At 37.7% G+C, this 15076-nt stretch overlaps 1 protein-coding gene across 7 annotated transcripts in view; it reads right to left on the minus strand.

Moving 5' to 3' along the window:
* The window catches only part of LOC138712556 (ankyrin-3-like), a 226464-nt gene that overhangs the window by 95416 nt on the left and 115972 nt on the right, over positions 1–15076 (minus strand). Inside the window, exons 2-4 of one of the 7 annotated variants that reach the window (XR_011335735.1) lie at positions 7817–7979; positions 7332–7500; positions 6742–6950 (exon numbers count right to left, since the gene is read on the minus strand). The exons of 2 other annotated variants lie outside the window; for them this stretch is intronic. The gene's annotated coding sequence lies outside the window, so the exon portion shown is untranslated. 4 more of the 7 variants (XR_011335738.1, XR_011335741.1, XR_011335739.1 and 1 more) reach the window with 4 other exon arrangements.

Below are 15076 nucleotides of genomic sequence, written 5' to 3' on the forward strand. Positions count from 1 at the left end.
ACTAAACAATAATATCTTAAATGTCGACCACATTACTACGTTATGACTAAGTACAAATTATATTATGTATTTACATGAACGTTAACATACAAGGTACGAAAATGCTTCTATTCTGCAGCTTTTAGATGACCTTTATTTTACTAATCAGAATTTCGTGAAAGTCAATATTTTTATTTTTATTTTGAGACGCCGTTGACTTTAAAATATTGTGACCAGAGTGCTGCATTGGAGTTAAATTGCTCGCTTGAACTCGGTCGAGTGTGGCACCCTCGAGTGAGATACGATCGATCGGTCGTGATACACTCATAATAAATAGAAGCACAGTACAAGGCCATCTCACTGACATGTCTTATCTTGTATGGAAGACGACAGATAAGATACACATACCTTTTGCTCACACGGTAAAAATAAGGCTTTATTTTCTGCGTTTATGACAAACGTTTAATGGAACAATCAATGGAACGTACCAAAACAGGAACATGAAGTTATAAATAAAATAGTATGAAAAACTTCGATATACAGTTATTATTGCTAATTAATAATTATTCAATATTTGATTTACCACATACATAATATGATAGGTCTATACATGGTGTACTGCCTATACAGGGTGTTTCAAAAATACGGGGCATAATTTCAGGTATGTATTTCCCACATGTAGACAATCAAAATAGTTCATTACAACATGTGTCCGGAAATGCTTTATTTCCGAGTTATGGCCTTCACAACATTGAAATTCACCAGAACGTTTTTCTTTCCGCAGGTCGCTGTCGTGAAAGGAGACATTAAGAGGGCACTCTGACAGTTCATTCCGAGGCGAAGGTTACATTCAGTGTTGTGTAGGCGTTAGACTGTGCGACATGTATTCAAATCAAGAGCTGGCAGAGATACACTTCATGTACGGTAAGGCGGACGGCAATGCTGCACTGGCTCGTCGTTTGTACCAGGAGAGGTACCCACAGCGACAATGTCCAGATCGGAAGACATTTGTACGTCTCCATTACCGTCTGCACGAGTATGGAAAATTTAACTCGAAGGATAGGTAAAGGTGGCCCAATTGCTTGGCCTCCACGCTCACCTGATCTGAACCCTCTCGATTTCTACTTTTGGGGCCATTTAAAATAATTGGTTTATTCGTCTCCGGTGCCTGATTTGGAATCCCTTCGGAATCGAATTGTGGCATGTTCTGAGGACATACGCAATACTCCTGGAGTTTGGGATCGTGTTCGCAGGTCAATGAGACATCGATGTGAGGTCTGTGTTCAAGCAGGAGGTGGACATTTTGAACATCTTCTGTAATGACAACGACCTACGGAAAGAAAAACGTTCCGGTGAATTTCAATGTTGTGAAGGCCATAACTCGGAAATGAAGCATTTCCGGACACATGTTGTAATGAACAATTTTGATTGTCTACATGTGGGAAATACATACCTGAAATTATGCCCCGTATTTTTGAAACATCCTGTATACTGCGACAATGCAGAAACGTTTTACAAAATATTATTGATATAGCAGTAAATTAATAACAATATTAGTACAGAGATAACGTCACAGAAAATATAATAAAACGAATAATCATCCTGCACAACTCTTACAGACGCAAAGATTGATACACTAATTACACTACTCAACAAATTTGAACTTTTTTTCCATAACATTAATAAAATTGGCTGATCTTAACTAATTTGCATGTGCTGAACACGAAAATGACAGTGAAAAGTTTGTAACACGTCACGTTTTTGTGTTATAGATATTTACTTGATACATTAAAAAATCAGGATTTGTGACCCATTAAAAATTATTTTGTTCTCATTTTTTGTGTGAAAATTTCCAAGGGCAGCTTAGATATGATAAAACTAATACATCAATAACTGATCAGCTATTAAGACTTATAAAAACCACTCTTCACGCAATAAAATAGAGAAAGATAAAACAATACCTTCATTTTTTCTCTTATAAGAACTGGAATCTTCCCTTTTTAAAAACTAGCAATAATCGCCCATCATCGCTGGATCCCATCTTCCTTGATACCATTGCTCCATTGTCGCAATGTCTTGGTGAAATCGCTCTCCCTGCTCATCACTTATTGCCCCCAATTTCTTAGGAAAGAAGTCCTAATGTGAATGTAAGAGTAGATCTTCAGTGACCTACTGCAAGCCATTTATTTGTAATTGAAAAATGAGTTCTTACTTACTTACTTACTTACAAATGGCTTTTAAGGAACCCGAAGGTTCATTGCCGCCCTCACATAAGCACGCCATCGGTCCCTATCCTGTGCAAGATTAAGCCAGTCTCTATCATCATACCCCACCTCCCTCAAATCCATTTTAATATTATCCTCCCATCTACGTCTCGGCCTCCCTAAAGGTCTTTTTCCCTCCGGTCTCCCAACTAACACTCTATATGCATTTCTGGATCCTTTATATAGTCGTCTTTCTCTTCTGTAGGGGCGTGAGCATTTATAACTATGATGTCGCACCATCTACCCTTAAGTACTAAATATGATAACCTGTCACTGATAAATTCGACCTTTTTTACTGCTGATTTTATTCTTTTATGTACAAAGAATCCTGTTCCTAATTGGTGATTATTGTTTCCTTCCCCATAATACAACAAGTAATCTCCTATTTGTGATATGCCATTCCCATCTAACCTAACCTCTTGTACTCCCACAAAGTCTATTCTATATCTAGCTAGTTCTTTTGCTACTAATGTTACCCCTCCTGTTCTATAAAGACTAGTTACGTTCCAAGTGCCAAATCTCAAAACCTTATTCCTTTGCTGTGGTCGTGCCAGAGAATCAGTCCTATTCCGAGGCTTACTGTAGGAATTCGTAACAAGCTGTTTTTTACGGTGATGGGTTGTTAGCCCTTCGCCCAACCCCCAAGCTGGAGGACCACCCCTTATCGGCTGTCCACGACTGCTTATTCAATATATTCGCAGCTACCCTCCATATCTGGAGGCCGTCTCCTCTATCCGCAACCTGAGGACGCGCCATGCCGTGGTGATAGGGACCCACCATACATGGGAAAAATGAGTTCTATTCAGTCAATACTTAACATAAGTACTGACTGAATAGAACTCATTTTTCAATTAATATTGAACTTAACGGAAACAATATGCCTTTGAAATCATTTATTTGTAATTTCTTAGTAACGTCACTACTAATTGGCGATCATTTTCTGCCTTGTGATTCCCTAAAAACCCTTTGATGCAAAAGACTTCCATGCTGGTAATTCCTTGGGGTTAAGTTTTTTCTAAAAAATTCTGTCCTTAAAAAGTTTTATAATTTGTGGACCGAGAAATATGCCTTCTTTTAATTTAGCATCACTGATTTTAAGGCACAGAGTCTGTAAGTGTTGAAAGGCTTCTCCACTCTTATCTAGAGCTTTCACAAAATTTTTCATTAGCCCTAGTTTTATATGCAGTGGAGGAAGAAGTACTTTTTCACGTTGCACTAGCTGAGGATATTTAATATTATGCTCACCAGGAACATAACCTTGTCTGATAGGCCAGTTCCTCACCTCATAATGTTGTGGTGTTGCTCGACTGTCCCACAAACATAAAAAACAACATAACTTAGTAAACCCTCCTTGTAATCCAAGCAACAAAGCTATTACTTTCAAATCTCCACAAATTGCCAAGCGATGTTCATTACAATTTACTGCATTCAACATTAGTGACATGTTTTCATAAGTTTCATTCATAGTGACTGAATGAGCCACTGATGGAAGGTTTTGTATTGCCATTGTGCAATAAAACTGCTTAGTTTTGATGAATCGATGAAGTCTCCATTCTTCTGAATTATATTGAATATCTAATTGATCCATAAGCCTGTTCACATTTTTGCAGGCACAAACAGAATTTTCCATTACAAAGTAACTAGTTAGTTTAAAATTTGAAAGGCATGTTGGTCCGACAAGTTAACAAATTTAAAGAAACAAATATCAAAAGTCCTTCAATAACTGTCTATTCAAAAATACAAAATATTACATAGGTTACATGAACATATTCTGACTAGCGCTTTCGCTATTATAATAGCATCTTCAGGTCAGACTTGTGTGATGTTAGGCTTTTCATATAAAGACATGGATGGACAAGTAACGTCGAAAAGTGTTAAAGTACATGACGTGAAGATATAAAAATACAATGATAAGAAAAGTAAAATGACTTATGAACAGTCTGATATATATATATATATATGGCAGTAAAACCTTCATGAGGTCTCAAAAATTAATACATAAAAGTATTTGACATGTGTGCAGGTAATAGATCACAATTTGTTAAAAAATTAAGGTCTGCAAGATATATATGCAGCTTAAAATAGCGACACAGACAGTTAAAAGAATAACAAATTAAAATATTGCTTTGGATCAGTCACCACGACGTGGCAGCACATTGTAAAATCTGCAAAAATCAATAATAAATATTTAGTGAAGGGATCTGTGTAGAACCAGAAAAAGAAGTGAATTGACGATAAAATACTTACAAGGTCTTTGGTCTTGGTGTAATAAAAGAAAGTGATGTTGCCTGGTCTGTGGCGTAGTAGTGACTGGTGCAATGACACAGTATGAAAAACACGTCATGACGTAAGTGGAGGGGGGTACGTGTTGCTTGGAAAGGTCTGAATCCCTAACTAGGTCATTAAGTTCTGCCTGTTGTATCAGAAGTGGTGTTCTATGATGTTCGGGAATGTAGGTAGGATCAGCGGAAGTTGAAGGGTAGTCTGAGGATTCTGATAGTTCGTGTTCCTCTGGAATGACATAATCTTCCCCACTGGACGAGGGGATAGGGTTAGGAAATTCAGGAGAATGTGGTACGGGTATTACGGCCGGTGGGAAATTAGGATACACAATTTTATCTTTAGTTTTCCTTGAAAATCCCTGTGGTTTGATAATGCACAAACTTCCTCTTCCAGATGACTGGTGGGCTGTCGCCAAATCATTGGAACAGCAAAAGACATGTTATTTTTCCCCCGCAACCACTCTGTTAACTTCACGTAACATGTCACACAACACACGTGTGGTGCTCAATTTTTGTCTTGTTCACCCACTTTATAGCCAAAATACAAGTAATATGCCTTTTTTACATTCTCTGTTATTTATCGACGTTGTGATTTCAAAGTTAATTCCCCACAAACATAGCAGCAACTATTTGGAAAATTTTTACAGGAATGACGATTGCTATTCATTTAACACTATTACAGAATAATTAATACCGCTCACGACACTTCCACAATCGGAACTAATCGCTAAATTGTTCATTTCTTGTCTCAATACAACATCGACCGTATTTCCTCTTTTTCCTTAGTCAGTTATAGCCAGATGTGACCTACCCTCTGTGCAGCTGCATAATAAGGGTAATAAAACAATAAACCATCGCTAAGGGTAACACTCATTCAACTCACAAAAGTAAATGTATGTTTTAAATGGTATCTTAAAAGAACGGAAATGATTTATAATGGTGTAAAAGATCGACGTTAAAGAAAAGAAACCTCTTTCAAAGTGGGTAATTTTTAACATATTTTTATATGATTCGCTACCTAAAAAATATAAGTTTCTGAAAAAATGTGACGTGTAGGCACTTTTTCAATGCCATATACGTAATCAGGACATACAAATTACATAAAAATAGTTATTCTTGTCCATGTTATGAAAACCTTGTTGAGTAGTGTTATTAGAGATTATTATTATTATTATTATTATTATTATTATTATTATTATTATTATTACTACAAAACTTGATACAGTTCTTGCATTATCATGATTGTGTTCTCCGTTTATAATAATTACATTCACATCCAATAACATCTATCAGATGTGGCAAAAATAAAAACATTTACTTACAACATTTATATTACATTTTAAAGCAAGTTTTGTAGTTGTACTATGGAGAGGTTAGTTAAACACTGCAAAGTTTTGAAATGATAAACATCTATGATGTTACTACATGGTTCATCACTGTAACAAGAACGAATGTCTAATGCTCGGCTTATACCGTTCGGTGATTTATCGATCGTGACAATTTTACCCATCATGCATGTGCGCTACCTATCGGATTATGCTGTGAACTACTTGGCGCTCGAGCGAAAACGTCCGATGCAGACCTCTGATTGTGACATCTGATAAAAATCAATACTTATCATCCAGACTATATTTCAAATTTAAATTTATATAATTCATAAACCCTCTATGTATTTGATACTGCTCCAATTGAACTTTGCTCAAGGGATCTATATGAAATAAATATTTTAATTAGATTTGAATATAACTTCAAAATTACATATATGACAGACTGACACTACTACCACTGCCACTGCCACTGCCACCACCACGCCCCCACTACCGCCACCACCACCACCACGACCACGACTACTACTACTACTACTACTACTACTACAACAACAATACTACTATATTATTATGTTTACATTTCAGATTATAGAAAATCTTAAAATATATTTATGGTTTTTCGAAAGTAAGAGATAAATATTATTGCTCATATTTCCTTCATTTTCCACACAATCTTAAAAATACTGGCACTGGCTTATTACACAAAAATTGGATTTTTTGCAACACCATCCTATAAAATTGAGTACCGGGTCCTTCCCAGGGGTAAAAGGCGGTCAGAGCGTGGTGCCGACCACACCACCTCATTCTAGTGCCGAGGTCATGGAAAGCATGGTGCTCTACCTCCATGCCCCCAAGTGCCTTCATGGCATGTTACGGGGATACCTTTACCTTTTTTTTTTTTACCATCCATTGCTATAACTCCATCGTAGATGTTGTTACAAGTAACAGCTTCTCTCCAATGCTGTATACAGCAGCTCTGAGTTCGTGTATCTGCCACAGTGTGTGCGATGGAGTTCAACCCATCAATTGTCGTAGGTTTGCTAAAGAATACTTTCCTTTGGACAGTCCCACAACCAGTTTATCTGCTGGGTTAATATCTGGAACATATTGCCCCACATCAAAATTCATTCCAAAAATATAAAATCTAGTCACATATCAACCTGAACAAAACTGTTACTAGAAATATCGTCTTATACACAATCACACTGACTTAATTCAATAACGAAAAAGCTTCATAAATGCTGCAAAATCCAGTAACAAATTAATACTGTTTTAATGGGATGATGTGAATGTTTACCGACTTTAATACCGAAGTTAATTGCTAACACACTCTTACAATGTTTACATCATAAGAACAATGGCTCTCAAGAATGCAATACAGAAACAAAAAGCTCGTAACCAAATAAAATATTTAAGTTACACTGACTGCAAACAATAAAGTTAATGTGCAATAAACATTATTAAAAACTGCAACTTACATCAAAGGCATCTCTGCCTTCCATCGTGGTAACCTGGGTTCAATCTCCATCTAGATGATGCAGGAATTTGTGGAGGACAAAACAGCAACAAGGGGGTTTTTCTTGGGGATCTCTCAATTCCTCTCACCATTATCAATATCATTCCACTCTGCAATGTCCTGAGCCAGGCCTTTGGAACAAATAAAAAAATAACTGAAAAGTTGTACATATTTGTGATTGAGGTTCTGGCTGATATGTATATCTATTATCAGGCAGTACCTCTCACTCAGAGGAAGAACAATCGTTTCTATACATTTGAAGTCTGATTATTGTAATATGTAGCTAGTGAGCAATGTACGCAATGAAGGAGAAAAGAAACTGGCCACCCTACCCCAGTATCTCCTGGCTTAGTTGCCTCATAAGTGGTGCCTTATTAGTGTCACTTATAAATCCCAACCTGTCTTCAGACAGTTGACTAAACATAACAAATGTACCGTTCTACTTACTTCTTCTGCTTCACTAATAGAGCCACTATCACAGCTTTAGGGAATTGTTTTCAATCCACTTCTTGTACTTGTCCCTATCCCTGGCTTGGCCGTGCAGCACCACAAACTGCTTCACCACCTCCTACCACACAGTCCTTGGTTTGCAAAGTCCTGAGTTATACCTCTAGAACAAATAAAAAAATTGGCTCAAAGTTGTACTCATTATTTTGTGTTTAATAAAGATTATTATATCAACAGAAGTAGTATTTCTACTTACTTTTTCTCCTTCTTCCCTAATAGTTCCACTATCACATCATAAACGGATTGCCTTGGATCTATTTCTTGTACTTATCCCTGTACTATCCCTGGTAGAGGGGCAGAGAAGGCCTGACGGCCTTATCTCTACCAGGTTAAATAAATAAATAATAAATACACCAGATAGGTTGCAGACCTCGTTTCTAATCTGGTCCCATCGTCTATTCTCTGCTGTTCTTCATACTTACTTACAAATGGCTTTTAAGGAACCCGAAGGTTCATTGCCGCCCTCACATAAGCCCGCCATCGGTCCCTATCCTGTGCAAGATTAATCCAGTCTCTATCATCATATCCCACCTCCCTCAAATCCATTTTAATATTATCCTCCCATCTACGTCTCAGCCTCCCTAAAGGTCTTTTTCCCTCCGGTCTCCCAACTAACACTCTATATGAATTTCTGGATTCGCCCATACGTGCTACATGCCCTGCCCGTCTCAAACGTCTGGATTTAATGTTCTAATTATGTCAGGTGAAGAATACAATGCGTGCAGTTCTGCGTTGTGTAACTTTCTCCATTCTCCTGTAAATTCATCCCGCTTAGCCCCAAATATTTTCCTAAGCACCTTTTCTCAAACACCCTTAACCTATGTTCCTCTCTCAGAGTGAGAGTCCAAGTTTCACAACCATAAAGAACAACCGGTAATATAACTGTTTTATAAATTCTAACTTTCAGATTTTTGGACAGCATACTGGATGATAAGAGCTTCTCAGCCGAATAATAACACGCATTTCCCATATTTATTTTGTGTTTAATTTCCTCCCGAGTGTCATTTATATTTGTTACTGTTGCTCCGAGATATTTGAATTTTTCCACCTCTTCGAAGGATAAATCTCCAATTTTTATATTTCCATTTCGTACAATATTCTGGTCACGAGACATAATCATATGTCCCGCACCGTGGCGTCGTGGTCCCGCCTAGGTCTCGCGTTACGGAATGCGCGCTGGTTCGAGTCCTCATGGGGGAAGAAATTTTCTCATGAAATTTCGGCCAGTGTATGGGACCGGTGCCCACCCAGCATCGTGATGCACTTGGGGAGCTACGATAGGTAGCGAAATCCGGTTGCGAATACGAGCTATAACGGCTGGGAGGATCATCATGCTAACCACACGATACCTCCATTCTGGTTGGATGATCGTCCACCTCTGCTTCGGCATGTGGGCGTGAGGCCAGCAGCCGGCTGGTCGGTCTAGGCCCTTCACGGGCTGTAGCGCCACGGATTATTACATAATCATATACTTTGTCTTTTCGGGATTTACTTCCAAACTGATCGCTTTACTTGCTTCAAGTAAAATTCCCGTGTTTTTCCTAATCGTTTGTGTATTTTCTCCTAACATATTCACGTCATCCGCATAGACAAGAAGCTGATGTAACCCGTTCAATTCCAAACCCTGCCTGTTATCCTGAACTTTCAGCTTAATTTCCACCATATTGACTTCACTGATAGCATTCTTTGTTGCTGTCCGTCTCTTATTATCTTGATCTCTTTATCCACCAAATAAGCATTGACTCAGGGCATAGCAATCACTGGTGGCTTTCTGTGCTCAGTTGCACACCTCAGTCAGGGCTGGGCAGTATTTGAAATACATTTGTATTTTGTAATTTGTAAGGGTTTTCGAAAGTATTTTGTATTTAAATACATAAAATTGATGTATTTTGTATTTCAAATACTCAAAATACTTTTTTCTTCTTCTTGTCCTTCAAGTTTTGGATTTGAAGAATGAACTTTTGTCTTATTTGCCTGCCCATTTCAGATGTGCTAGCCATACACTTAGGCCGGGTGCACACAGAATCAGACGCGACGCGGCACGGCGCGGCGCGACGCTACGTTTTGCTTTACAACGCCTCGCGACAGCTTAAAACTGTCTGCTCGCGACAACTGATTTGCTGGCTGTGGGATTGGAAAACTGGCCTAGGCTAGAAAATGGCGTCAATAATAGAGGACTGTCTATATGAAAAATTCTATTGCATTTGCTCATTATTTCCTAAGGACGCAAGCTCCTAAAAATCTATACGATTGAAAGAGTCTTAAAATTAAAATGTACTGCACAAACGTCATTTTTTATGTTATGACTACTTCACGACTCACAATAAAGAAAAATAATATATTAAATCAATAATGAGTGAGAGTATAGAGCAGAGAATTAGGCTTACTACAAATTACACTGGTCAACAGTCATTTTGCGCCAGACATAAAACTAAAAATTCTTACTAATTTCGGCCTCCTGAATTAAAAAATAACAAGCAAAATGTTCCATCACTTCGTGTTTTCGAGATGCACAATATAATTAATTTTCTATGCATTTTATTTAAAAATCACCGTATTTCGTGTGTAACTATTTTGTTTTACAAATGTGAAGACCCATTATGTGAAAACAAATGTAGTATATGTAGGGCACCATGTTAGAAGCACCTGTAGAAAGGGAAATTATTTTATTACCCTTCTACGAGCCTATTTCGAGGGAGTGAAACAGGTTCGCGGTATAAATTCACTTGAGTTTATCTGATTTTACTTGAGATGTGCATTTCTTTCACGGTGAGCTTAATTACATTACTGTAGTTTATATTTTGCAATATATCACCATGTCAAAACCACTTCTAGAAGCGGAAATTGTTTTAGTGGCCTTTTTGGTTCCATTTGGAGGGGAAGAAACAGGTTCGCCGTATGAAAACGCTTCAGTTTACCAGGGTATTTCTGTGGTGTTAGTATTCTGTGTAGGACGTGTAGGATATTTCTTTAAAGTGTCCTTTAATGATAATATTCAAAGTACGAATGGTTTATATGTGCGGATTTGAAGGTTGTAGCATTGCTTTTTGGAATGCAATTAGGCTACACAAAATTTTGCTGCTTTCTGTACCAATTGGATAGTCGCACTCGAGATATTTTATTTTTATTTTATTTGATTGGGTTATTTTACGACGCTTTTTCACCATCTAGGTTATTTAGCGTCTGAATGAAATGAAGGTGATAATGCCGGTGAAATGAGTCCGGGGTCCAGCACCGAAAGTTACCCAGCATTTTCTCGTATTCGGTTGAGAGAAAACCCCGGAAAAAAACCTCAACTAGGTACCTTGCCCCAACCGGGATTCGAACCCGGGCCACCTGGTTTCGCGGCCAGACGCGCTGACCGTTACTCCACAGGTGTGGACTCGCGCTCGAGATAAGCATTATAAAATAAAACGACAATCACTAGAGCCAAGGAAGAAAAATATTATACATCAACCCCTTGTAGGCCTACCTCAAAGCGAAGTAATTGTATCCCTTTTACACAATAAGTTAGGGTTAATGAAGAATTTTGTTAAAGGGATAAATTATAAAACTGAAGCATATAAAAATATCCAGGAAAATTTCCTGCTATTAATAATCCGTGGCGCTACACCCCGTGAAGAGCCCAGACCTACCAGCCGGCTGCTGGCCTCACGTCCACATGCCAAAACAGAGGTGAACGATCATCCAACTAAAATGGAGGTTTCGTGTGGTTAGCACGATGATCTCCCCAGTCGTTATATCTGGCTTTCGCAACCGGCTTTCGCTGCCTATCGTAGCTCCCCAAGTGCATCACGATGCTAGGTGGGCACCGGTCCCATACACTGGCCGAAATTTCTTGAGAAAATTTCTTCCCCCATGAGGACTCGGACCAGCGCGCATTCCTTAACATTTCCTGCTATTAGTGATTCAAAAATAAAAGAGGGAGTTCTCAATGGACCACAAATTAGAGAAATAATGGACAATCACTTCGAATCTTTGCTGGGAGGAAAAGAGTCAGCCGTCTGGATTGCATTCAAGGAGATTGAATTAATTTTCTGGATAACTGTAGAAATGAGAACTATGAAGAACTAGTGAAAAATTTACTGTTGACGTATTAAACTAGGGGTTGTAAAATTTCCCTGAAAATTCACTTCCTTCACTCACATCTTGACTTTTTTTCCCCCGAGAATTGTGCGATTTCAATGATGAGCATGATGAGCACTTCTATCAAGAAATTTCAACTATGGAAAAAAGATACCAAGGACAATGGAGTACCAATATGCTAGCAGACTATTGTTGGACTTTAGCTCGTGATGTACCTGATGCCCAGTGTAAAAGAAAATGCAGAAAAGGGAACCTGTGATCTTCTGAACAGTGAATATTTAGCCTTATTGTCATTATATAAAACAATATTTTGAATAGATATAAATTCCAAAATTTCTCAAAAATCGTAACCAACAACTGTTTTTATTGTCATATTCGTATTCAGGAGGCTCAAATTATGTAGAAAACATATATCACATGCCTAGCGCTAAAAAAAAAAGTTAACATTTGTTGCGCAGTGTTTTTATTATAAATTATTATTCACCTGGTGCTTTCATCTCATTTGCAATTTTTTCACATATTTTCAGAAACCACATTATTCTCGTGATATTGTTTCAAACATTGTACAGAATGTATCTTTCCTGTACTAAATCAACTAATTTATCCGCATCGAGCTCCATTATGAATAATGTGCACTACACAACAATAGTATTTTTGTAGATAATGAAAGCGTGCAATCATAGCCACTACTAACGCATGCGCAGTACACTGCAGCTATCAGACAGTCTCCTCGCGACGAACTTCAAGCAGTCATTCGATGTCGTCTCTTCGTGTCGCCTTGTGTCTGCTCGCGACCGTCGCGCCGCGTCTGATTCTGTGTGCACCACATCATAAGAAATCAATGGGAGACAAATACCATGAGACAAAATGTCGCGTCGCGCCGCGCCGCGTCTGATTCTGTGTGCACCCGGCCTTAGTTTTCTTGCCACAACTGGTTTCCTTAATGCCATAAAGAAATCTCCAGCAGCAACAAGGATCCATCACCCAACACTTGCTAAATGTTCAGCATTATGGAATGCGTCTAGGAGACCCAAATCCTCAGAAATTATATCAGATGTCTTGAAATATTCATTAAAGTTTCCTTGCCCCACTCAATGGAATTCTCAAATATTGCAATTCAAACATGATATAAACAGTATATGTGAAAAACTGGGATTGGCAACCTTGAAGAATATTGTGCAGTTCTGAAACCCATTGCTGTAGCCCTTGATTTAATGCAAAATGAGAAAACCTGCTCTTACGGCCAACTTTTGTCCACATTAATTTCCCTCAAAAACATATTAAATGTTGTGTTATTTAGCAATCTATGCCATCTATTCCAAGTAACTCCAATCCTAATAAGTTCGCTTTCATCAAGATTTAAAGCGATGTTTGATCTGATCCTAGAAGCAAACTGAGCTATTTTAGCACCTTGCTTCCACCCATCACTGAAGATGAGATGGCTGACACTGCCTCACCAAATGATAAGAGGAGGACACAGAATATGTGCGTGAAATCAGCTGAGCAGTTCTCTGCTACACCTTTGGTCAGTTCAGATTATGAAAACAATTTTTGCGTTTTCAACTCAAGTACAACAGACTTTGAAAAGCAAAAAGAAAAGAACTTGTCTACTGCGGAGTATGAGCTCATACAATTCTTCAATGGCAAAGTGACAACCCTGTGCACTCCAGATAATTACCAAACAGTGAAACAAGCTTTTATAAAGTATAATACAAGTTTGTGTTCCTCTGTGCCTGTAGAAAGACTGTTCTGTTTTGCAGGATTTATTCATTCACCAGCAAGGGGATCCTTATCTGATAAACTTCTTGAGAAACTGTTTCTTTTTTTAAAGGGAGCAGTAATTATTCATATGTAGCATAATTTCATTGCTGACTGGGAAAAGGAAGAATGTTCAGTTACAATACAAAACTTCGAAATAAAAATACTTTTAATGTTAATATAATATTTTAGATTTTCAGCAATATTCTTATTTCTTTAGGCCTACATATTGTATCGAGTATTTGAAATACAAATGTATTTTGAGTATTTGAAATACAAATGTATTTTGCTTAATTTTTTAAAAGTATTTTGTATTTGTATTTCAAATATAGCTTTACAACTGTGTCAGCTGCTCTCCATCACACTCCACCTTAGTCTGCTCTACCTGTTATTCTGTCCTCGCCAGCATTATGACCAGATTCTTCTTGTGATTAATTTATTCCCTTTTCTTTTAATATTTCCGCCCATTCAATCACTGCTTGTTGAAGTCTTCTTTCAGAGTCCACAATTAATATGATGTCATCAGCATCTCCCATCACTGATTTATTAGTTATTACTGTGCAAGTCTTCAGCACTTACACCAATGAATATGACAAACTGTAATGGACTTAAGCTGTCTTCCTATTTGACACCTATTTCGAGTACAAAAGGTTCTGAGGCTCATTTCTGAGAAGTGGGATACAATGATACCGATGGTCTAGGTGAGAAGATTAAGGATTGCATCTCATCTAATATTGTGGATTTACTATACGACTCTCATGATACTCCCTCATATCGCCATTATAATGCTAGTACTACAAACCATGACCTAACTATTGTCTATTGTGATATTTTCCCCAAGAACTACTCGAGAGATTATAGGGAACTCTGGTTCTAACATATGAAGAGTTCGCGGGAAAAAACGATGAATGTCACAGTTTTGTTAAAGTTGATGTCATTATCTAATTCAATGGATCACTGCGAAATTTAATGTTGTTCTTATGAAAAATGGTAAAAAGGAGAATTATCACCACGAATACAGTAATCCTTTCCTTTATTTTCTATAGAAACAGCACTACATCTTGCACTCACAGACTCAATTAGATAATTATCTAATCCTTAACAGAAATGTGACATTCATAGTTTTTCCCGCGAACTCTTCATATGGATGTGAAGCACTTAATAACAGCCAACACACAGGCCTTAGAGGTGCAGAACCAGGCCATGTGTATAACAGGAACTGTAAAATCCATCCCCATTATAGCCCTTAAAATTATCACAAATAACTGCTCAATTAGAAAAGAAATTAACAGATTTTGCTTTAATCAAATATGAAAAATTAATAAGACTATCTTCAAGCAAATATTGGGCAGGTTA

Source organism: Periplaneta americana, chromosome 13 (genome assembly GCF_040183065.1).
Source record: "Periplaneta americana isolate PAMFEO1 chromosome 13, P.americana_PAMFEO1_priV1, whole genome shotgun sequence".
In the NCBI taxonomy this organism is placed as follows: domain Eukaryota; kingdom Metazoa; phylum Arthropoda; class Insecta; order Blattodea; family Blattidae; genus Periplaneta; species Periplaneta americana.